Below are 24,544 nucleotides of genomic sequence, written 5' to 3' on the forward strand. Positions count from 1 at the left end.
CCCATACTCACTCCCAAAAATAGCACTGGTATTGATTATTTATATAGCAAGAACAAACATGAACATGATGTCCATGAAGATAATGAATTGAGTAAAACCACATATGTGAAACTGATGAATGTTATGTTATGTTAATTTGCATTTATATAGCCCCTTATGTACCATTGGTATGGTCTCAAGGCGCTGGTAGGTTGAACGCCCTCGGGAACCGAAGTTCAAGTCAGTAGAGAGAATAGAGAGTCAAAGGTGCGTGTGAGCACCGGGTATGTGTGCAGCTGGTGTGGCATTCGTGTGATAGCTGCTTTTTAGCGGTAGGTGTGGTGGTTGAGAGATCAAGAGTATGTCTTCGCTCTGGCAGGTTTTATCCAGACCAATCCTGGCTGTGTTTGGCCTGCGGAGAACGCCTAGGCTGTGGGGTGAGTACCCAGCAGTGATGGGGGGTATCAGGCAGATGATTGTATGAGAACAGCTATGGTGTCGTAGTATCGCTGTGGTGTAAGAAGAGAGTAAGCGTGGAGATGTAATATGGTGGTTTACCTTAGGTGTTCGAGATCAGGCCCACTCCAATAGTTTTATGTACTCATCCGTTCCATGTACTCCGACTGTTCCATGCAGTACGACCGTTTCAAGCACTCAGAGACGTTCTTTTCCATGCTCTTTCAAACGTACCATGCATTCCAGACCGTTCCATGTAAGTAACGCATTTCTTATACACTGAAGTCCGTTCCATGCACTTCAATCCGTTCCATGCACTTCAATCCGTTCCATGCACTCCAATCCGTTTCATGCACACCAATCCGTTCCAAGCACCCTATATCCACTCCACTCTATTATCCACTCACACAACCTACATCTGCACCACAACCTACATCCACACGACACTCTTATCTGTTGCATACTCTCATCCGCTCCATGCCCTCATTCATTATGCGCTCTCATCCGCTCTATGTACTCATCCGTTCTGTGCGTTCATCCGCTCCACGCACTCATCTGCTCTACGCACTCATCCCGCCACACACTCATCCGCTCCACACACTCAACCGCTCCACGCAATCTTTCGCTCCATGCATTCATCCACTCCATGCGCTCGACCGGTCTATGCTCTCGCCTGCTCTACGCATACATCCGCTCTACGCACTGATCCGCTCTGCGCACCCATCCGCTCTGTGCATTCATCTAATTCATCCACTATAATGCACTTTATTGGTTGTGATCCATCAAGAAGTGACCAAAAAACATTCCACTTCCCCCCTTCTGAAAGATATGACCAAATTCCTTGCGAACATAGGCTGGACGCTTAGAGGAGAAACAGTCTCTAAGGAGGTGCTATTAGCACTTGGTAAAAAGGTGGATTTGTGGGACTGGCTAGAGAATTTCTCACACTTAAGCAGTCTAAACTCCTACCATTTTATTAAATATAGATTATATACCTTAATGCAACCACAAGCATATCTATATCTCTGCCCCACCAAAAGGCTTAGACGGTTCATTATTTTGTTCCGATTGGAGCAACTACCAACCCTGTACAACACAGGAGTTAGAGAAAAAATTCCTGCTAGTGAGCGAGTTTGCCGTGTATGTAAATACCCTGAATGTGTGGAAACAGCTAAGCATTTGTTAACGGAGTGTATGATGTTGGAACAGTCAATACTCAAATATCTTAGGGAATTCGTACACGACCCGCTTAACATACGTGGAACCTCTTTCTGGCGCAATTGCACCAATACCAGCAATATGCACCTGTTTATTGCATTGTACAATGTGTGGCAACAGATTGAAAACACCTGGGTCCTTTATTCTGATCTGAATCGTCCGATTACGGTGGGCTAAAGATTGCCGGTGTTGTATGGACTGGTTAGGTATGCCACATTTAAGGCACCCTTATTTTCTGGAATCCTACATATATGGCACCCTGATTTATGTATTCTGGTTAGGATAGCAGTGGGTGAGAGATGCAATGCTCGTACTTACGGCACTGATTCTGTCAATGTAATGGACAAAGATCTGTTTTAATTGAAGTCTTAATATTTTATTTTACTTTAAAGAAACTCTGTTTGATGTTTTATTATATTTTCACATATATTCTCATACATATTTTCATATATATGTTAAGATTTTTATTTGTATATGATATATGATATATTTTATGATCTGTCTTTTTTTCTCTAACGATTTAATTGTTAATGTATGTAATTTATATTATGTGTAAAGTTTGAATTTATTTTCAAAGCTATGTCACATTAAAGTTATTATTATAATGCACTCATCCGGTCTATGCACTCATCCGCTCTACGCACTCACCCACTCTACGCACTCATCAGCTCTATGTACTCTTCCGCTCTATGCACTTATCCTCTCTATGTACTCTTCCGCTCTTTGCACTCATCCGCTCTTCGCACTCATCCGCTCTACACACTCATCTGCTCTACGCATTCATCCGTTCTACGCACTGATCCGCTCCACGCGCTTCATCCACTCCACCGACTTCATCTGCTCCACTCCTTCGTTCAACCGTCTTGCATTATCGGTTCAGCCCATGTCACTTGTCGTACGCACTCGATCTGTTCCTTGCTCTCCATCAGTCCCATGCACTACACCCGTCTCATGTAGTCAAACCGTCTATTGTGTACTTTCCACTTATACCATGCACTTAAACATTCCGTGCCATCTCTCAGTGTACTCATCAGTCTTGCATATTTATCTTTCCACCCTCTTCACTTTATTCATTCCATCCATTTTGTTCCTTTTTCATCCATTGCAATCATTACATCCATTTCATTAATTGCAGGCGCATTACTGTATTCACACTATTTATGCTTTTTTTTTTTTATTTCACTGCTTTGACCCAGATTACTCATTTTATTCTGTTTGTCTTTAGGTTACATTAGAGGTTATTAGTTGTCGATTTCTCGCTTGGATCTCGATGTTTTATTGTTATTTGTCTTATTGTTATTTAAGATCTAGTAGTTTGGGTTAGTTGAATTGTTGTTCTCCACTTTATTCCTCACATCCACATTGTTCCTCTTATCCATTACATTTATTTGCGCATTTCCATAATTTCATCCACTTTACTGCTCTCGTACAACGCATTCTTTTATTTCTACTTCGCTGGTTTGATCTTTTTTGCTCGTTCTATTTTGTTTGTCTTTTTAGCTAACCAATAGAGCTTAATTAGTTTACGATTTGTCGCTTGGATCATGATGCTGCATTGCTATTTATGATCTAGTATTTGGTAAAGTCATTGAGATGCTGTTATCCAGTTTGAGTTAGTTTGAGTTTGTGTTCGGTTTTAGGGGAAGAGCCAAGTTTTCAGTAATTTGCAGAAAGACATGAGGTCTTCAGTGAGTCGGATGTGGGCTGGGAGTGCATTCCACAGCGTGGGGGCCAAGGCTGAGAATGATGATCTGCCTAACCTGACTGAATTTGTTTTAGGTATGACTAGGAGGCCGGCTGAGCTTGATCTTAGAGTACAGTTTGTCTTTTGAGTTTTAGTTTGTCTTGCAAATATTGAGGTCCGGTTTTATGCAGTGCTCGGTGCGAAATGCATAATGTTTTAAAGGTCACCCTTCGGGCAACCGGAAGCCAGTGCAGAGTTTTGAGGGCTGGGGAGACGTGTTCTCTCGGGCCGAGTGCTAGTAGCAGTTTGGCTGTGGCGTTTTGTGCTCTTTGTAGTTTAGTCAGTTGGTACGCGTGGACTCCGAGGTAGAGGAGGTTAGCGTAGTCCAGTCTTGATATAACAATTGATTGGACCGCAGAGTCTGTTGGGAAAGGAGAGGTATGGAAAGATGTGCCTAAGAGTTTTAAGATGGTAGTGGCAGGACTTTGAGACGTTGTTGACTTGGCGCAAGAGTGTTAGGTCGAAGTCTAGCGTGCATCCAAGGGTTTTTTTAACCATAGAGTGCGTTGAATGTGTCGAGATGTTGGATATGTAGCCAAATACCCCGCCATGCTGATGACTGGATATCCGTCTATGCCTTAGCAATGACGTATTATGTAAGGTTAGTGTTTACCGATGTTTGTAGGGTGTTGTGTAGATTGCTGTGGTAGAACAGTGAATAAAATAATGCCTAAAGGCCAGCCCATGTGGCTGAAAATGAAGAGTATAAGTGGGTAATGTGGCTGAAAGAAATGGAAGACTTAACCAAGATTGATATATATTGATCTTGCTCAACATGAGCAAAAGGGCCGCTTTGTGGATTCTAAATAGGAGGGCTGGCCATGTCGCTTCAGTTGGTGCTCATATTTTCAGCAAGATAAACCCTTCTCAGAAGCCTTCAACACTTTCGGAGGAGGGGCTGATAACTCATGACTAAGACCTTTGGTATTCCAAGAAGAAGAGCAGAGAAGGGGTGGGACGCATGTCTGTCGCAGAAGATATGCATTAGTTATGCAACCACTTGAGCGGTTTCTCCAAACTAGGCCGTCTGATGTTAAGGCAGGCGTGGTGTGTGTGTGCAGCTGCAGATATAACTTCTAAGCTACAGGAATGAGTTTGCAAGAAATCCTTTGCACAAATGAAGACGTGAAACAGGGCGTGCAACCAGCTGCCAATGACTATGCAGATTTTTGTCTTCACTACGTGCCATCTATTGAATGCATTGTTAACCAAAATGTATATAAACTGTATGAACTTTGAATGCTTAGCTCACTCCTGCGCAGTCCTTCTGAATGTGCAGGGAGTCATGCCCTTTCATGAAAGCTTAAATTGAATAAATGGATGACTTGACTTACTTGGTCTGAGTCTTATTGTTGGGGTCCCTTGTACCAGGTTGGGGTGAGCAAAACGTGTATGCTCATTCTGTTATAGTTTACCAGGCATGGTGGCCTCAGAAGAGAGAAGACCTTTTTTTCCTCAAACCCATAAGAAAGAGCATCCAGATCAGACCTGCACTTAGAGACGGTGGTTCCCATCATCCTTATGGGAGCTGGTTTCTTGGTGCTTTTGGCTTGATGCATGGTTGACGCATATGGCTAAGAGTCAGTATGACGGTTCATAGAGTCGTTGATGTCCCGTCAGAGCAAGGTTTGTATAACATCCCCATTCTCACATTCACAAAGGACATGCATCTTCAGACTTCGTGTCTCTCTCGGTGGTTGGCTCCAGCTTCTGAAATTGGGGTTCATGTAGAGAAGGAGGGGTGTTGGAGAATTACATAGGTCGGTTAGCACTTTGGTTCCTACTACTCTGCTGCACTTTGACCCCAGGAGGGTAAATGTTTACTCCTAAGGGTCGCACAGAGTATGGGAGAAGGGACTTTCACCTGGGGGTCTTTCAGATCGGGTGTGGGGGTTCTCATTCATACATCTCTGATTCCAATGACTTGGTTCATGTTGCATCCGGCACAGCATATCTTCTCAACTGGACGTACCTTCACTGTTGCTTTGTTATGGCCTCAGTTCTTTCAGGACGTTTCAGGAGCAGCTGCAGTGTTCACACTCTATACATGGTGAACGATGCGTGGTTATTAGGACTCCTTGGATTATCAAGGGAACACTTTTTTAAAGCACCCCTTTGGATTGGGCTCAGGTTTTCGGGTGGCCATCATGTCTGCTGACTGTATGGGCGGCATTGGGCTTAAACTCTTGGTGACCCGATTGCTACAGTATTCCATGTATCATTAAACTTTTCACATTTGTTTCTGATGTAGAATTGTCCCTTCCTGGGTGCCTCGGATTCTACACCTTCCATGTTTAGGAGTGTACCACGTGCTTTCTGTTGGCAGGCGATCTGTGACCCCTTCATGAAATCTGCAGCACAACTTGATTAAACGTGTTAACTGTGGCGTGTTCTGACTGGTTGAACCTGGACAGTTCTTTCAGTTCTGTAGCTTTTGTTTCCTTCTTACTGGCTCAAGCTGCAGGCAGTAGGATTCCTGGTGCTGTGGATATATGGTCAGGGCCAGCTGAAGATTTGTCAGGGCTCATGGGGGCCCATTTAAAAATGTTTGAGAAACCCCCTTGTCTACAACTCAGGAAAACATTCTGAGGCACCCTTAGGTATGCTCAAATAATAATGGATACAAAAAATACAGCAAGGATGTTAATTGCTGCAGATAATCACGGGAAAGGCGGCCAGAAGGAAGCTGAAATGCTAGCAATTGCTCTTGGTCACGAAGGTGCTAAAGCAGACAAAACGGGATTAGAAAGCAAAGAGATGATAACAATGCTGCTGGGCTCCAGCAACAGTACACTTTAAGGAGTGCACTTCAAAGCACACATTTAAAGTCGTTCACTAAGGTGACATCTGCCAGCAAAAGCACTTTGGAACAAGCGCGACAATGAATTAAAGAACTATGTTGCTGTATAGGAGGACTGACAACATGGGGGAAGCTGCTTGGGGCACCCTGAGGTTCAGGCCCATTTCATCTAAAAGAGTTCAAAGCCCCATAACGTTGTCCCTTTGTGGTGGGACATACTGGACATTATTTGCCATACCAGATGGCTTGTGTGGTCTAATCATTGGGCACGTCCATCACTAGCTTAGGTATGCCTTGTGTTCAGCAAAATGTCAGGATCACGGACTACAAAAGATATGCACTGTTTTGTCTCAAATCTGGTGAATTACATCCGGTCAGAAGGAATTTCGCCCACATTTACCGAGAGAGCATTTATTCAAGATCCATGCGCACCAGCGCGCGCACACCAATGGGAAGTACCGGTGAAGTACCGCTTAGCCGCTATACTCTGTGTCCCTGGACTTATCTTTGTGATATGCACTGTTTTGTGTCAAATCTGGTGAATTACACCTGGCTCTGCCCACATTTACCCAGATAGCATTTATTCAACAACCGCGCGCATTGGAACTGCTAAAGTTACCATGCACCTCAGCAGAACACCTCAAAGATTAAATCTACTCCAACGGCAGTCAGAAAAATGGCGCCTTTAAATTCACCCATGCCACGAAAAAAGAATATCACTACGGGCATTAGACAATATTGCCACCTACGTGGATTAGATCACTCACACATGGAAATGTTAGAAATGGAAAGCCCTCAAATACTAATCGCTGCGCAGCTGTCGCAATGCGACCAATGCGTGATGAACTCGACGGCGGCTTCTGTTATAGCTGTTGACCTTTCGGAGTCGTTAAGGGAGGCACGACTCAAACCCCCCTCCAATGAGCAGTTCACTAATCCTGTAAATTATTGAAAATCAACACTAGACAAAAAAAAGCATAGCGAATATTATAGACCTAGAATCTCAGGAGAGTTGTTTTTCGTTGCCAAACCAATGCATGACTGAGTCTAGTTCAGACGCCATATGTGCGAAGGAGTAAACAGATGACATTTCCAATGCGTTGGAAATGTCAACATGATCCCCGGTGACTCTAGTACATGCAACAAGGGAGAATGCAACCAATCTGAGTTTCGCAGATGATTGCATTCTATTGGAAACCAACAATTTCAATCAAACAGCAGAAAATAATAGACTGTCACACTCTCCGGTCATGTTTGACCATTCCATTCAAAATTCCTCTGACTTGTCCCTATTGTACGCACATTCAACACCACGCAACCCGATTAAACTAAGCACCATCCCAAATTACTTAGCAAATACACAGGAGGCGGAGCATTCCCCACTGATGGATATTACGCTCTCAGCAATGAACACTGCATTAATCTCCTTATTGAGATTATTTGCAACCTTAGAAGCTAAATTAGACCAACAATCAAACCTGATACAGCATTTGGTGCAACAGGATAGAATAAATATGAGGCTACTTCAGGAAATAGAAAAGAGGGGAATGGCAATTAGCTCGCCATTAAAAAAGACCCTGTTTCATATACCTCTGAGGCAGCTGAAAAACGATAATAGCACTGAAGTAACATCAGCAAAATCATTCATAAGCGATGTACCAACGTTTAAACAAATCATCAAACCGATAGAAGAGGAAAATGACAAACAAATCGAACTGACAGAAGACAATTCGATGACAGGTCCGTCTGACAATAATTCTGCAAGCAAGCCGTCTAAACAAGCATACACCATCTTCTCTAAGAACAACAAAGGAAATACAAAAAAGACCATTAAAACCTCCGGCAAAGAGAAAAGAAAATCAAAGAACATGAGTGACACCATGAAAGGACAGAAATCAAACTCCAAGCAGTTCTTTAAAGCCATTAATTTACCAAAGAAGAGCATGGCTAAAGCAGCGGCAGCAGTTATTAAAAAATACCTGAAACTTTCCGAAATTAAGAAAGATCTCAGCTTAGTTCCACCAGCTATAATAATTCTGTATGCTCTGTTAGAAAACCTGATTAAATGTGTAGAAAAGCAACAGAATACAGGCTCAAGCTCTAAGGAAATAAGCTCAATAGAGCGCTCCCCAGAAATCCAGGAAACCATCACAAATATTAACTGCTCAGGGTTAGAGAAATGAGTTGATCGATATTTGGCTTCAAAACAAAAGGACCTTGTGGTTCCGACCGATAACCAACATCCGCCAATACTGTGTAACTGTAGAGGAATAGAGTGGAAACAAGAGAGTCTTGTTAACTGTGGGAAAACAAAAGAGCCGCATTCTCATGATCATAAACCAAATCATATGCCACTGCCCACTCAAAAACACTTGTATAGATATAACAAAGAGCAAGACGCCCCTAAAATAAAAATCGGAGAAATATCATCATCAGCTAATCATTACTTGCTGGCCAGCCCCATATCTTAAATATGTTAAAAAATATGATTTAAATAGGACCAGAATTCTCACAATCCTTGGAGACATCCCAAGTTTGGAAAATGACAACTACTAGAATATGGATACGTTTAGGGGTAGTATTAAACACGATCTGGAAGGCTAGAGCCGACATTTTTCGAACTACGGTTTGCTTTTTCGCAGGACAAAATATAGATCTTACATAAAACAAATAAAATCATGTAGAATCTAGCGTCAGCTTTGTCACTACAACAAAAGATGACAGCCCAAGAAATTCCAAACAACTTAAATCAGCAAGCAAGTTGTGATTCAAAATACCAAAAAATATCATGCTGGTGTGGTGCTTCACAAGCATAGCAACTCCAAGATGATTCAAACCCTCAAGTCTGCTTGGCTAGTTGGAATACTCGTGGATCGACCCACTTGACAGACCTGTTTAATCAATACTTAAATACAGCAGACATTGTAGCCCTCCAGGAGACATGGCTCTTAGAATGTCCGACCTGGAACAATCACCAAATTGTCTTACACCCGGCAAAGAGAGGGTCGAAAGGCTGCCCTACGTCAGGCCTCTTGGTCCCAGTGAGTTCAGGACTAACACTAGAACCCTGGTTAACAACAAACCAGTTTATCCAAGTTGTCAAATTTTTGGAGCCAGCTAAAGAAGATAGCCCTTGTTAATATTTATCGGAACCCAGTGGATTTCAACAGCAATACATTTTTCAGACACTTGGATACCATTTTCAACCTGATAATTACGGATCAAGATATCACACACACGATAGTCCTTGGCGATCGGAATTTACCCTCCCTTATGGAGGTTGTACAAAAAACGCTGAACAATATGATGAAACAAAGAAATATGTGGATGGCAAATGGCTTGCTAAGGGGTAACATTCCGCCAAAAAGCACTTGGCAAAGAAGAGCGCAAAAAATCAATAATTGACTACATATACCATCACAAGAAATTATTTGCAAAAGCGACGTGCTTCAAAATAATACCACAAAGCAATAGTGACCATGATATGCTATGCTAAAACAAAATATTAAGTCAGTGCTCTAAAATGTCCCACTCACATGAGCAGGGTTTGAAATTGTGGGGAGCTGGGAGCTATTTAGCTCCTGCTTATATCCTAGAAGAGCCTCGTTAGCTTACAAGCACAAGTTAGCAGTAGCTTCTGTTGGCTGCCCCAAGCCACATTATGCCACCAAACACAACTTTGTGAATTTAATTCTGCACATTTGACTATATAAATGAACATTAGGACACACCTATAGGACATTTACAGCAAAAGAGGTCATAAGTAATAGTCTGCATTTTATGTGGAAGTTAGATTCAAATAACTCAATGTACTAGCTCTGGTTCCCGATTGGTAGCTCCAGGTGATTGGTTAATGCTGGATACCCAGGAGCTGCTTGTCGCTCCTGCGTATCCAATCTTTATTTCGAGTCCTGCATGTGAGAGAAAACATCCTGTTTTTTTTGTTGGAAATCTGGGATCTGTTGTCTTAAATTTAAAATGAAAAGACAAAATTACAAGTTACTAAATTCCAAGGAAAAAAGGGATGCTGGGGTCTTTGACACACATACAATTGTGAACAGTGTGTGAAATAGGAAAAGTATGGAGTAACATTCTGTTCCGTCGAAAACACAACTCACCCAAATTACAGACTGCTAGGACAAACATTACCTCCACATCCCTCTTGCTCATCTCAGTACTTACTTTTGAGGTCTCAACCTCCACTTCAGGAATTCATTCGACTTAACATATATGCCCCAAATAAATGCACTGAGGGCATGAGTCACAGTCCCTATATGCAGTGGCATTGCCAGGAATCAAATTTAGGAGGGGCATAGAGGGGGCCAAAGACAAAAGTGGGTGGGGGACACATATGAAAGGTAATGTGTGACGTCACACAAGCACTCCTGCAGAGGCTTTTGTGCACACCAATTACCCACACCCCACTGTACCTCCCCTCCCATCAGAATGTAGGCACGAAACCATTCAGTGACTAATGGCACATCATTAGCACTTTCATGGACTACATTCTGATGGGAGGGGCTGCAAGCTGCTCTATCACTGCTCGCTTTGAGACAAAAGGAGACATTTGCCTCAGTGAGTGTCATAAATAACACCACTAACAGAGAACACAGTCACTGCTCCCCTTAGGTAGGGGGGGCACAGCATGTCAGAGAGGGGGCACTGGTCCCCCCGCCCCTCCCTTGCAACGCAACTGCCTATATATGCAGTGCTTTAAGTGGGCCCGGCTAAATGGGGCCTAGCCCCGGAAGTCTCCAGAAGGGCTCTTCAGCTGGGGCCCACCCTCGACTAGCCCCAGCCACACTGATACCTGAGGCTACCTGTGTAGCAGATGGCCGGTGTTATGTCCGCCTTGCTACGCGGTGACGCATGGCGTCCAATAAAAGCCCTGCCCCCGCTCCGCGGAGGCAGTTCCGGGCATTGAGACCAGCCAAGCATGTCCGTGTATTCTTAGCTCCCGCTGGAGCTGTGCAGGCAAGGCCTACCCACGTGGGCCTCCTCATCCCTGTCTCTTGCCGACGCATTGGCTGAGACAGGACTCAACACTGGCGACGAGGGACGTGATACCAACGGCACGTGTGCCGAAGCACAACAGTTGATCGCCACACCTAGCGACAGCAACATTTTTGGAAACCAGGTGGGGGGGGGAACAAATCATTAATTTTTTTTTCTTGACCGCTTGGCCACATAAACTCTTCCATGATCCCCTGACAACGTTGGATCAGCACGGACACCTAGCACAACGCTGGATCTGCCCCAACACGCAGCCGCTCGACACCAGGAGCCATCAACACTGCGCAACAGGACCCAGGAAAGGGAGAAAGCACTCCATACACGCCCCACATGTGAACACAAACAAGGAAGTCCACAGATCCCCGCAGGGGTACACCAAGGTGAGGCATCGGCCCCCACACGTGGCAAAGTGAGGTCTAGTCATGGCGACCGGCACATCCACTCCCAGGCCCGGCACGCCATCCAGACTGGCCGCAAACCTATCGGTGTCTACGCCGCAAGCCCGTTCACAGGGTGGCTCTTCAGTAATGAACCACCCCTTTGACCCAAACACTGACCCATCGTCAGTTTGTCCAAGATGGCAGCTATGGATTCAAAAGTTTGAGATGACAATGGAGTGTAAGGACATTACCACTGCGAGAAAAATGAGATTGCACCTATTGTTGAACATGGGGGATAAAGTGCTGCATATCTTTAATTCTCTGACAACTGATGACGGCCCGGACGTCTACCAGCAAGCGAAGGATGCCCTAACGGCCCATTTTCTTCCGCAGCTTAATCCAGATTACGAGACATTCATATTCTGTACCACAATTCAGCTGGACGAGGAGACATTAGATGCTTACCATACTTCAGGAAGCTGGCAATATTGTGCGAATTCACAGACATTGAGAAGGAAATACAAAGACAGCTCATCAACGGCATCCAATCAGAGAAACTGAGAAGGATGGTACTGAGTGAGAAAGGCATCTCGTTGACCCGGATCCTTGAGTTGGGCCGCCAGAGGGAACTAGCTCACGCCAGAGTGGCACACATGGGCACAACCCTTCAGAAACTGCAGCCAGCCCTCACAACAGCCATTGTAGCTCAGGTCACGAATCGCCAATCAACGAGAGATGAGACTGGTGGAAACCACATGCACTCCAGATGGCAGCCTCGAACCCTGGGACCCATGGAATGTGGGTGGTGTGGAGGACCTCGCCACAGAAGACGTAACTTCCCGGCACAGGGGACCACATGCGGCGCATGTGGCAGGAAGGACCATTATGTCAAGGTATGCAGGTCGTCAGGAGCCCAACAACAAACACAGCAAACAACCCAAGAAAAGAGTGGAGGAAAGAAAAAGAAACAGGCCAGCGCCCGTCGAGTCGAAGCCACAAACTCCTCCACGGAGGAAGAAGGTGATGACGCAGCATGTGCCCAGCGAGATTCCGTGAATGACCAATGGAAGAAAGGGAGGAAAGTCTACCTGGTGTCAGCCCTCAACCTTGGAAACGCCACGCCAAGGAAGAAGCTCAAAAGACGCAAATGCCAAGTGGTAATCCAGAACCACTGGATTAATGACAATTGACACCGGGGCATCTGTGAATGTAATGCCAATGACCACATTTAGGACACTCCAGCCACAACCTGACCTAAAAGCGACGGACACATTACTATTTGCATGTGGGTGCAAGACCCCACTACCCGTAGTCGGCAGGTTCCGCACCACCATCAACCACGGAGAGATGGCGATACAATCCAAAATCTACGTGGTGAATGTGGGCATCGAATGCCTCCTGAGCGGAGATGCCGCAGAGGACCTGGGGCTGGTGAGATTCACCTGCGAAGTGACGGACTCGCAAGAGGTCGAGAGTGTCCTGGAGAAATACCCCAACTTACTAAAAGGGATAGGATGCCTAAAAGGGAAATCAATCAGGTTACACATTGACGAATCGGTCCAACCAAGAGCAGTACGGCACAGAAGGACGCCTTTCCACATGCGCGACCAAGTTGAAAGGGAACTAAGGGCTCTGGAGAAAGCCGGCATAATCAAAGAGCTGACGGGACCCACACCTTGGGTCTCCCCCATGGTTGTCACCAAAAAGCCAAAACAACCTGGCAAGGTCAGAATCTGCATAGACGTGCGCCTACCAAACGCCGCCCTCAAGCAGGAGCACCACATCACCCCGACACTGGACGAAATAGTGGCTGACCTCACCGGATCCAGGATATTCTCCAAGGTGGACCTGAACGCGGGCTATCACCAGTTGAAGCTACACAGGGACTTCCGGTATATAACGTCATTCTCGACACACATTGGCCTACGAAGGTACAAGCGCCCGAGTTTTGGAATCTCCTCGGCCGCCGAGGTTTTCCAACAAAAAATACAGGAAGTAATCTGCGGCATACCAGGGGTCCTAAATGTCAGCGACGATATCCTGATTCATGCCAGCAACAGAGAAGAGCACATGAAAAGGCTTCACATGCTCCTTAACAGGTTGGAAAGTGCAGGACTAACAATTCATTAAAAAAAAATTGAATTCCTAAAGAATTAGATATCTTTTTTTGGATACACCTTCAGTAGCACAGGCATTTCAGCGGACCTCCAGAAAGTCGCAGACATCCAAGCAGCTAACCCACCCACCACGCCAACTGAGGTGCGCAGCTTCTTGGGAATGGCTACCTACTGTGGGAGGTTCATCCCAAATCTGGCCACACTTTCGGAGCCCCTTCGACAACTCACCAAAGCCAGCACGAAGTGGGAGTGTGGACCTGCCTGCCAAGAGGCGTTTGAGCACATAAAAGCGTCATTGTCAGCGGACACCACGATGGCCTATTACGACACAATACTACCAACTGAACTGTATGTGGACGCTAGCCCAGTGGGGCTAGGGGCCATCCTCACACAAGTGACAAAGACGGGGGAACAAAGGCCGATTGCATATGCGTCCAGAGCACTAACACTGATGGAGCAACGATACTCCCACATTAAAAGGAGGCGATAGCAGTGCTATGGGGGTGTCGCCACTTCCACCTCTACCTGTATGGCAGAAAATGTACAACCTACACGGACCACAAACCGTTGCTACCCATATTCATGGGCACGTCCTCTCTCCCTCCGGCCAGGATCGCCAAATGGCTGTTACACCTCCAACAATACAACTTTGAACTGGTGTACCAGCCTGGTAGTGGCAACCCGGCGGACTTCCTGTCAAGGCACCCGAGAGCGGCAACACCCCAGGAAATCCATGTGGCAGAGGAGACAGAGGAGCATATCTGCCAGGTAGTACACACCATGAGGCCTCGTGCCATCAGCCTGGACGACATTGTGGAGCCAACAGAAAGAGACTTGTGTTCCAACCTGATAAAGGACACCATTATCTCAGGGGAATGGTGGTCGTTCCTGCGGAACAGCCACAACAGGACGGCCGAGGCGAAGAACTTCCTCACGGGGGTCTTCACGATCCGGCAGGACCTCTCCATCACGGAAGAAGGGCTAATACTCAGAGGAACTCGAATAATCATGCACCCAAGCTTCCAAGACAAGATAGTGGCGTTAGCACATGAGGGCTACCAAGGAATGGTACGGACCAAAGCCCGGATCAGGCATCGGGTATGGTTCCCCAAATAGACGACAAAGTTGAAAGGCTGATCAGCACCTGCCTCCCATGCCAAATAACAGGGCCTCCACCGGACCCGGAACCCATCCAATCGGCAGCGCAAGGGTCTGGCAGATGGGACGCGATAAGCATAGACTTCTGCAAACTACAAGAGGGCATCTACCTATTGGTGGCCATAGACGACCACTCTCGGTACCTAGAGGTCGAGATTGTCAACTCCACGGCAGCAGAGGTGGTCATTGCCGCGATTGAAAAAATGTTTGCGACGCACGGACTGCCGAAGAGAATCAGGAGCGACAATGGCCCACCCTTCCAAGGGGAAGAGTTCAAACAATACCTCACTGAGCTCAACATCCGCTACCACCACATCATGCAAAGGTGGCTGCAGGCGAACAGGGTTGTGGAACGTTTTATGCGGACGATCAACAAGGTGCTGCACCTGTCGAGGGTCAACGCTAGCCCCTGGCAGGTCGACCTATATCGGTTCCTGCGTAACTATAGGGTCACACGTCACAGCACGACAGGTATCCCGCCGGCAGACCTGATGTTCGGCACCATCATAAACTCCTCTATACCACATCACCCAAGCAGAAGCCCAGACACGATCGACAATTAAGGAACAGAATCAAGAAGGACTGGAGCCAACGCACACATGAGCGCCAAGAGGCGTGCCAAAGAGTCCGATCACCGAGTGGGTGATCAGGTGGCCATGATAAGGAATCCTTCCAAATCTAAATTGGACACCCGATATGAGGCAGCCCCGTTGACAATCAGCAAACGAGAAGGCACGATGATAACTGTACAAAGAGGACATAAGCAAGTGACGAGAAATGCGTCATGGTTTAAGGCAGTGCCAAGAAAACTGTGGACAGACGGCAAGTACCCCCAAGATGAAGATCATGCGCCGAGGGATGCGTAACCCGAGAGCCCGCATGGTGGAGACAGCGCGGACGGAGGAGCACAGGAACTGCTGAGTGAACCAGAAACGGGTGAGCCGGACATGGAAGGTGAGACACCCCAGGGAACAATGGGGCCCATGTCCAGGGGTGGAAGATATGGGTTAAGAACTGCCACCCGGCCTCCGGCCAGGCTCAGAGACTATTAGTGGTAGACAACCCCACAAGTTACTCTAGGAGAGGGTGTACCCTGTTGGTTTAAAAATAAATCATATGTTGTGTGTGTGTGGTTCAAGTTAAAATAAAGGAGGAATGTTATGTCCGCCTTGCATTCCGCTACGCGGTGACGCAAGGCGTCCAATAAAAGCCCCGCCCCGCTCCTCCGCGGAACTGTTCCGGGCATTGAGACCAGCCAAGTGTGTCCTGTATTCTTAGCTCCTGCTGGAGCTGAGCAGGCAAGGCCTACCCACGTGGGCCTCCTTATCCCTGTCTCTTGCCAACGCATCATAGGCTGAGACAGGACTCAATAGCGGTTACACAAGCTGCCTGCAGGTGTCAGCTCTTCGGGTTAGAAAAAAAAAAAGGCATTGCCTTTTCTTTTTTTCTACACCCCAAGTGCTGAGTTCTACTTCTTTTAGCAGCCCCCATCCCTTACGCGAGTGAGCACCCCTCGATTTCTGATCCCACTGAAAGCACTGTATACATTTTCCTCACAGGATCTAGGGTCCACCTGCTGCTCCTTCTCCCCTATCTTTGCTGGGTTTGGAGGGGCACAAGTTGTGCACAACAGCCTTGGATAGCTACAGCGGTGTCATAATGTATTTTATGCACGCACGTTCTTCTTCCCTGCGCGCGAGCTGTGCACGGCATTGACAGGGAAGTAGGACTAGCCCTCGCTCCTTCAGGGAATCACACAGCCGTCGTGACAGAAAGCTGAAAAAGACATTACGATGTCCCACGTGGTCGCACACGTCACCACCACCGCAGCGTCGGCCGCGCTCACTCACACGGCATAGAGGGAGCGGCCCTCGGAGCCGTGCCTCCGACCGATCCTCGGCCCCGCCTCGCCACCCTTGCTGCCCCTTATGATTGGACTGCCCTCACCCTCCCACAAAACATCTGGCCCAATCCACGGAGCGCTCAGCCACGTCGCTGGGTGGAAAGTGAAAAACATAAATAAAGCCTTCAAAACGAAAACAAACCAAGCGGAAGAGAGAGGAGACGCAGGTTGACAGCGGCGAGGTAGAGAGCGGTGAGTACAAGCCGCCGGCCTACCCCGGCAGCGCGGGGCGAGGGAGGCTCGAGACTTTATGGCGGACTCGAAGAGAAGGTTCTGGAGCGGCAGGGGGCAGTCAAGGGCGGAGGGGGGCGCGTAGGGGCGGGACCTGAGGGAGCTGCTGCTGCTGCGCACTCAGGAAATGGTTGTATCTGCCTTGCCAAGCGAACATTATATGCCAACGGTCAGGCACTGGCCGCGTCAGCCTGCAGACGGGGACAACGCAGCTTGTGAGCAAACGCCGAAGCTGCAGTTACTGAGCTGTTGGCCACCGACTGCCCTCCCACCTCCGTATCTGAACCCCCCCCCCTAGTGTCTCACTAAAACGACAGTTTGCCAGCCTATAAGCTTGCAGTCTCGAAGCCTCTGAATATCGTTGCTATGTCTGAAGCACGAGTCACCTTATAAACCTATGAGTCTGCCCATCCGCCTGCGATGCGTGGGCCTACCTCTTCGGAGTCAGTGAGTGACCCCCGGTCACCAAGTATTAAAGTACAGTGGTAGCCTGCCCCATCTGAGCACTTAAGTGTGTGGTAACGTGTTATATTTAAACAACCAGTACTATAGAAAAATTCCTGCCACTGTTTATTACAGGCAGGGTCAATGCTCTTCAGTAGAACACGACCACAAAACAGCCTCGCCTGTCGCAAATGTTTAGGAGATAAGTCACTGACTTTACTAAGCTTATAGGTAAAGGGGGCAAAAGATAGCATGTACATTATTTAACTGAAAGCAAGTGAAACTGGGGGTGCTGGGGAGGCTGGCATGTCAAGTTTGGAAATGATATCAGTGGTCAGCACAATTGGCGTTTATCAAACGGTAAACAAAGCCCTTAGACAATCAAAAATAGATGCCGAGGTATTGACACCTTTCAATATACCTCGGAGCTAATATTTGCCATGGAATACTATCCTACAGTATCACAAGTGCATCATATTCGGTACGTGCTGAAAACCTCGACGTTAACCCCGCATTTGTGTGGGTTTCATTAAATCCAGTCTATCCAATTGTACATTGGGACACATGTAATGAGACAGGTTCCTGCTCCAATTATAATCCCATCTAGATTAAACCATGTCCCGCATGCGTCTGTAACCTTTGTATCTCAAAATGGTTTGGACTGCAACTCAAATTGGCCCTAGCCAGCATGCTTTATGATGAGGGATCACCAGAGGCCTAGTGCAATACAACCGGAGAGCCAGATTGAAGAACTCTGTTGTTACTATTAATGTTTTTTTTTATGAAGGATTGATGCTATGATTTGTAAGTGTGCCCTCGAGGCATTTTGCTATCCTCAGCTATAGTGGAAACACGTGAAATTTGAAAGAGAAAAATGTATGAAATACTTTTTCATCAGAAGGCTACCTGTTGAGGTGATTATTAAATACCCATATTATACCTCACATGACCTATTTTTCATGGGTTTGTGTGATACTTAATTGTGCTGGTGACCCTATCGGAGACATGAAACTCTGGGTGATAAAGTAGAGAATTCCTTAGAGTGCAGATCTTATGGCAAGTGGTTGAACATCAAATGAAATTGCTTTTCCAATGTGACTACCTTTCAAACATTTTGGCTGTTTGGAGAGGGTCCCCCCCACCTCCCCCCCACCCGCTGCATATGTATGCTGTAGGAAATGTATGTGGTCAATACAATACCAGTTGCAGCAAGTAAGATTGTTTCAACTTGGAATTGGTCAAACGTTGTATAATTGGAAGCCGGCGATCGCTAAACATGGCAGTAGCAGCAAAACATGGACTAATTGAGTGCCCGCTGCGTCATAAAGCTGATCTGGCTCGTGCGTTTACCTAGTTTTGTGAAACTTTTGTTTTGTGAATTGGAGCCTAGGGAAATCAGACTTTGCCTTTGCTTATTCTGATTTCTGAACAGATGCACATTTTTGTATGTCCATCTTATGGAATTTTTTTTTTCTTCTCTGGACTATATATATGTGGATTTCATGAACGGTGGTGAGGAAATGGGCATGGGCTCTAGTGCAATATGTTAGGTTATTTGTGTATACATATACAGGAGGAACAGTGCTTTTTGATCACAATAGATAAGAAATCAGATTTGACGGGTAGCAACAAGCTTCATACAATGGAGTGTGTTTGAGGGACATTCTGACCTGGTTGTAAAGGAGAGTAAATGGAACAGTAACTGGGGACCCTGTATAAGTGGACATAAATAGATTAAGGACAACCAACATTGGGCACTTCTACAAGTGCATGTAAGTGTTACAACCCGCTGTACTCGGGATGTGACTATGATGGGTGAAGTGCTAGAGTGGAGGCAGAGGAAGTAAGGGACAGATGCAGGTTGGAAACGAGGGGGGAAATTATAGCTAGCAGGCAGATGAGATGTAGGTTAAGATGGTAACTCAGAGGTAAGGAGATAGGCTTTTAGTTTGGTTTTGAACAAATCCATGTGGACGGTTTGTCTGATGTCTGGGGGAAGAGAATTCCATGCAAGTGGAGCAAGAAGAGAAAGCGGAAGCGAGAGGAAGCACGGGGTGGGTGATGAGCCACAAGGGTAGTCGAAGAGACAGAGCAGAGATTAAGAAAAGGCTTGTGGAGGCGGATAGATGCAGTGGTGCCTTACCATGCAGATATTTGTGAATCTGCCCTGCTTTGCATTGTTGGCCATCCAGCCTGGTGATGGTACAAGCAAAGTTAATGATCTTGTTGAGAGGACATAAAGCATAGTGGGGAGACCAAAGAGGATGCTGGAACAGTAGTCCAGTTTAGAGAAGACAAAGTTAAGAGATGCTTGGCAGTGTTGATTTTCCTAAAATTTAGGGTGCTGACACAAGCTGCTCTTCCATTTTTGGAGATTGTTAGGACCGTTTTTTTTTTCTTTTCTGAAGCCCTTAATAAAACCATTCAACTGAGACAGTACAAGACTCCACTTTTCGTGTATAAGGCTGTACAATCTGAGTTCATGGTAGCGTAGAGGGAGCAGCCAGGCTTATCTTAGGAGGGAGAAAGAGCTGTAGAATCAGTACAAAGAAATTGTAGTACGTATATGGTCCAAAGAAACACAAAAACACTATGCACTGTAAAAATAAAGGGTTTACTTATAAGCAGACCAAAGTAAATCTTGGGTAAATAACTATCATATTGTACATAAACACAACACTATGCTTTAAAGTGCACATGCCTGTAGGGTTTTCGACATGTAATAAAACCATATAAAACAGACCAAAGCATAGACCCTGTTCAGAAAACGAACAGTATTTCTAGGTAAGTCGGACCTTATAAAAAAGCCACACCTATTCATGGGGAGTAAAACCATTAGTTACTTTCAGATTACTTTACAGTAATTCAAGGGTAGTAGACCCTGTCAGTAGTTGGACAGTGACACTCTGTTAAGGAATCACATAATCAACCAACCCTGTTACAGGATACTTTTCTGAACAGTATATACCTATAACTGCATTTATGATAACATGCTAGGTGAGTAAGACCTTTTGTTGTAATGTACAATTAGTTGCATTTCAGCGTAGTGGAACACAGTCTAAGGTAAGCAAGAACATTTTACACTAATTTAGGATTGTTAGGCAGAATCGCATGCAGTACCATTTGGGAAGACTACACAGTTTAAGCACAATTTCACCTTTGGTACAAGCCTGTACTACACTATAAAGTGGTAGTGATGGCTGAGCAGCCAGACTTATTTCAAGAGTTTAAGTGAGCAGTAGAACAAGTTACAAAAATGACCAACTAATATAGTGATTCAAACAAACACTTAATCAAGGTTTCTTGGTAAAAGTATATACATTTATTTACTCAGTCAGTTATAAAACATTACACTAGCTTAAGCAGCTCAATATCACACACTAATAAACCACAAAAATACAACCGGTAAGTAAATGAACAAGTTTAGGTCCCCTGAAGTGGGAGCAAAATGGCACTTCAGATACTTCTTAAAGGGGTAAAAAGACAAGGTTATAAGAATAGACAGCCCAAATACATTAATAGGCAGGACAAAGGGTTTCAGTTAAATACAACCAGCAATTATTCGCAATAGGCCTGGGCCAAAGTCAATGGTTCAGAGTCTTTGTGTAGGATAGCACAGTTCTGGTAGATAACGGTTAAGTCTTTGCCACAGAGTTTAGAAGAATTTGGTTTGGTGAAAAGTTTGACACATGTTTAGGGAAGGGCAAGCCTTCGAAGTTGAGGAAAGTTCCACAAGCTTTCGTGATGGCCGAAAAGATTTCCCGACCGTGTTTGCACAGCACCTTGTTAATGAAGAAGAGCTGTATCTGAGGCAGTTGTTCTGGCAGATCTCGCTGTTACTGGGCTTCAGTCATGGGGACAAGGACGACGTCGGGAGGTTCCTACACTGCCCAGAGATGAAGCCAAAAGCTTAGCAAGACGTCGGTTTAAGGTGTGAGTGCCTTAAAGTCCACGAGCTGGTTACCTTCCCTCTGGCTATCCGGTTTTCAACAGCACTCTGATGAAAATTCGACCTAATGGGGACGGTGTCCAGGTGGCTTGCGAGTTGGTTGTTCGCACCAAACTTAAGGGAAGAAGTTAACCTTGAAGGGCTTCTATGTCGATGGAGTTTCAGGCAATTCGGACCTGCAGCAGGGCTTCACCGGTCGTCCAGGAGTTGCAGCAGTCCTCTTCCTTCAGCTCGTCTTTGGTTCTTTTGTTCCATTGGTTGACTCTGCTTTCCAAGTCCCAGAGACCTGCTTTTAAACAGTTTTCCCCCATTCAGTCCAGCTTGGCTTTCACTCACACAGCAGGGTGGCTGTCCTTGCGGGACAGCCAGCAGGCCAGTCACGCCAGAGTGCATTCAGGTCTCCTAGGAGACTAAGCACAGGGAGTTCTGGGCACCTCCCTCACATCGGGCGCCAGAGGGCTTCACGAACAAAGGGACCAAAACTGGTTTGGCACGCAGAGAAAAACACAATGACTTTTCCTAATAGAAATGGCGAAAAAAGATGACCAGAGTCTGTTTTTACAGACCGGTCTGGGGTGCCATATTGAAAAACATGGATGACACACTTTTAGCTACCGTTGTTGGCGGTCGGGAAAAACCATGGTAGTTTGATCTAAACCACTGACACCAGCCATTTAAAGTAGGTAAAGGTAACATTTGACTGTTACACAAGTGTTTTGACTATAGTAAGATAGTGTGTGCTGGGTCAGTAAATTTAAAGAGACTAGTAAAGTCAATTTAACTTTACATGCTCTGGGAGACCGTAGTCAGTCCCAGAGAAGGTATTTAAACCTTGGGAAGTCTGAAAGACATCCCTGTGCCACTGCACTGAAGGTGCTGTGTGACCCACAGAAAAAGACGCCTATGGAGTAATCTTAAAACTCCATAACCAAAGAACACAAAAGTAAAACGCACATCAAAATACATGGAAGAGTGGGGGGGGAGGCTCGCACTCTTCCCAGGTAAAAAAATCAAATCCTAGAAATCCAGCAAAGTTGCTGGGGGGTCTCAAAAGGTAAGGGAAATTAGCACATTTTGGGAATTCTCCCTACAAGGATGCACCAGGCAGACCAAGGTCAGCTGCACCTAAATAACACTTTTCAAGGGGAGAGAGCTATTCTAGGCAGGTAAAAACTAAGGATGTAACATAATATTGCAGTTGCTTTTAAGATCAATGGAACAGATTGAGATAAGCAATAACTAAGTTATCTACAACATTAATGCAATTTCCACGAATATCGGAGCCACAAACATCGTTGATGTGTTTTCCCCTATGAGAATTAAATTCCACCACTCTTCTGGTGTTAATGTCTTAAATTGAAGTTCGAAGTTCGACAAATACTTTGCTCTCGAAGGGGTCAGTTCTGAACATTCTATTGTATGTTTTGTTTTAACTGTTCCATCCACCTTGCAATGTCTACATGTTGGGCCTGTTGCATCACATTGCCCTCTGTTGTTCAATATCTTCTTGGTTGTTAAAATGGTGATGGCTATCTCGGAGCTTGGTTAGCAGCTCTATTGTCCAGTTCTAGCTTGAGCACTGGTTTTATTTTTTATTTTTTTTAATATATATTTTTTATATGTTAGCATACAAGTTTGTGTTCCAATCCAGGCCAACCTCTTGTTCTGAGCTTTTCCTGGGTTCTCTTTTAGAGTGTCACTGATCATGTCTAGATTATTCAGCACTTGTATACAGTCTTGTTTCAATTTGTCCATAAGGGAGTGCTTATTGTTTGAGTCTCTATTCTTTAGTGTCTCCCAAGGTGCAATATTATCATGCTCTATACTTTTACGGAAAAGTACCAGTGACTTCCACTTAATTGAACAAACTTAAATCTGATGACCGAAATTGGTACGCAATTCGGAAGTCGTAGAATCCTTTTCCAATAGAATCCTTCCAATCTCTCCCAGAATTTAGGAGCCAATGAAGTAACAGCTTCTATTCCGTATGTAAGTTTAGGAATCGTCTTTTGCTTATAAAAGGTGATAGTTGGTTTAAGTGCGTATTTTCCATATCTTTTATGAAACATTTGCACCTGAGTGGTCAATCTTTTACACTACAGTTTTACCGTCTCCATCCAGTGTTTTCCAATTGCACTGGGCTTGATCGAAACTCCCAGGTAAGTCATTGAGTTTACACATTCTCTTTCATCTCCCACATACCATCTGTGCTTAGTTTTGTTTTTCCTGGCAGTTTTGGGTAGGATCACTATCTTTGTTTTCTTCATTGATTGTGAGACCTTTTTCCGCCAAGTATACTAGTAGCTGGTTTAGTCTGCGTTGAAAGCCAATAGGGGTTTGGTCAATCAGGACCAAGTCATCCGTGTACATTATCCACGGCAGGTGGTGCCGGTATCAGGTAATATTATCCCCATATATATGGTCGCCGTAAATAATATCGCCAGGAAAAGGTTGTGGCGATATTATATGGGTGACCATATATATGGGGACATGGGCAAAGAAAAAAAAAGTTTGGGGGTTGCGGGGGTGTCCCCCGCATGTTCTATGCAATAATGTCGCCACAAAAAACAGCCATTTTTCAGCAATATTTTTGAATGGCGAGATTTTTGTGGCGACATTATTACATGGAACCGTGGTGCCCATAGATCTTTGGGGCAAATGCTTTGGTTCCCACTTCATTATTATTTTTTTTTGTTATTATTTATTTTTACATTTATATAGCGCACATGCAGCCCAAAGGCATCGTGGCACTGTTACTTGTGGCAGTCTTAGTTACAAAAAGTTACATATATAATGAAAAACATAGCAGGCGTACAGTTACTTTCTGGGTTTGTGGTACATTCTCTTTACATTATATACGCATTGAGATAAGATATTAGCTAAAACATGAGAATGAGTAGAGTTTCTTTCTTGGATGAGTTTTAGTTTGAGAGCATAGTTTTCAGCGACTTACGGAATGCTAGGTGAGAGACTTCTGCTCTCGGGGGTGGTGGTAGGGCATTCCATTGCAGCGCTGCTAGGTACGGGAAGCTGATCCCGCCTGCTCTGGCTCTTTTGACTCCCGGGATCGTGAGCCTGTTTACATATAGAGTTCTTGACGATCTTGTGGAGTGGATTCTCTGAGAGGTAGGGTGGAGCAGTGAGGTGGATGC

General features: G+C 45.4%; 1 protein-coding gene across 2 annotated transcripts in view; it reads left to right on the forward strand.

The window, feature by feature from the left end:
* Positions 1 to 16,684: 16,684 nt before the first annotated feature.
* The window catches only part of PDCD4 (programmed cell death 4), a 525,005-nt gene continuing 517,145 nt past the window's right edge, over positions 16,685 to 24,544 (forward strand). Inside the window, exon 1 of one of the 2 annotated variants that reach the window (XM_069611774.1) lies at positions 16,685 to 16,960. The gene's annotated coding sequence lies outside the window, so the exon portion shown is untranslated. Of the gene's footprint in view, positions 16,961 to 17,155; positions 17,215 to 24,544 lie in introns of those variants that run through there. The other variant, XM_069611775.1, reaches the window with a different exon arrangement.

Source organism: Ambystoma mexicanum, chromosome 8 (assembly GCF_040938575.1).
Source record: "Ambystoma mexicanum isolate Mex_15411 chromosome 8, UKY_AmexF1_1, whole genome shotgun sequence".
NCBI lineage: Eukaryota > Metazoa > Chordata > Amphibia > Caudata > Ambystomatidae > Ambystoma > Ambystoma mexicanum.